The sequence below is a fragment of the Gavialis gangeticus genome, unplaced genomic scaffold (assembly GCF_001723915.1).
Source record: "Gavialis gangeticus isolate Ggan-Ray unplaced genomic scaffold, GavGan_comp1, whole genome shotgun sequence".
Taxonomy (NCBI): Eukaryota; Metazoa; Chordata; order Crocodylia; family Gavialidae; genus Gavialis; species Gavialis gangeticus.
This window is the reverse complement of record NW_017728992.1, coordinates 150,751,504-150,753,275: the sequence shown is the minus strand read 5'-3', so window position 1 is coordinate 150,753,275 and position 1,772 is coordinate 150,751,504.

Here is a 1,772-nt window from a genome sequence, read left to right as displayed (position 1 = left end):
GAGGGGAGAACTCTGACTGTGTGAGCATCCCCTGGTCACTGCTGGGGTTGGAGTGTTTTCCTGGTAGGGATTGAATGTTGTTTGGCCAGACGGTCTAGCTTTTTATGTTATAGTCCAGGGGCTTTGTGTTTTTGTGTTTACTGTTTTAACACTGGAGGACCATGTGAGGCTATTAGGAGTTGGAGGAGGCCTCATAGGGACTCCACGGTAGGGTGGGGATCCTGGCACCAGAGAGGGCCGCGAGGAGCCCCCGAGCAAGGGGGGCAGTGAGGAGCCTGGAGAGAGGGCCACAAGAAGCAAGAAGCCCCAGGGTTAAGGGGGGCCACGAGAAGCCCCAGGGTTAAGGGGGGCCGCAAGAAGCCCCGGGGTTAAGAGGGGCCGTGAGAAGCCCCTGAGAGAGAAGGCAAGGACCACATTAGTACCATCTGCAAGGCTTGGGCTGTGGTGTAGGGGTGGAAAAGGAGCTGCAGATAGCACCCCATGGCACCAGGGCGCATGAAGTGGGCAGGCTTCTGCTAATTACATCAGTCAATCAATCAATTAAGATCAAGGCATGGCAGGTGAATAAGTAGGCAGTTGGCCCGTTACAGGAGGGCGGCGCCACCAATGGAACAGGCTTCAGTAGAGATACTCCTGTCACAGCCCCTCACCTTAACAGTGACAGAAACCCCTAAATTGAAATGATGGGTTTCAATTAAAAAACAATCATTTCAATTTAGGGTGCATGCAGCCCTGAGGACTAAAGCCCCCTCATGTGTACAAGTGCCCCTTGATTGCTGTTGGGCAGTGGACAGTTTGTTTCTGATGATGAGTTCAGCAAGGTTACAGGGTTGTTTGAAAGCCAGGACTAGAGGGGCTATGAATATTTCTCTCAAGATCTGATCTTTGTTGAATATACGTTTTATTAATTTGGTGATCCCATACTGGAACCAATCAGAAGAATCTCCAAATTACACACAGCTGCAAAGATAACATTATTTTTCAGATATCTCTGGTTTTCTATTGAAAGTCTTTTCCTTAGTTATGCCCAACTAGACAGGTGAAGAAAAGCCAATCAACTGTACTTGTCAAAACTGGTCTTGATTTATTAAATTGGTTAGCTGATGACCAACAAGTTATTATATCTTACTGGAAGGACAATTTGTTTTTTCATACAAATTGGCTGAGTTCCATCAGCAAAACTGGTTGATTGGCAAAACGAGGTGTTTAGGAAACAGATTTTCTGTAGATCCCCTCCTTCCATTCCTTTTTGTGGAAACAATTTGATTTCATATTTCTCACCATTACTATACCATGAGCTGAGAAGAACAACTAATACATTGCCAGAGAGACAATGGAAAAATACAGCATGAAAACACTAATAGCCGAAACATTACAAAGTAAACTATCACTTGATGAAGAGAGTAAGTAAAACAAGAATATTTTTTTTTATTATGTTCACTCAGATAAGAATACAAAATACCTGGTGCAGAAGATCCCTGTTCCAGGTGTTGAAAGTGACATAATCTTACTTGCATACATGCACACATGTAGTAAATATTGTAAAAGTGTTGATGGAAATAAAGACTGAATTTAAAAATATATATTCTCACAGCTTTTGTATGGTAGGGGTGTGGTGGGGGGGGGTGTTATCAAGATAAACCAGACCGCAAAAAAAATGACCATGGTTTTCAGAGGTCTTCTTGTTTTAAGACTCAAGTAATTATCTTTTACCAAAAGGCCAGCTGTAAACCTTCTTAGAAGAAGGTTTAACAAAAGAAATCACTAAATAT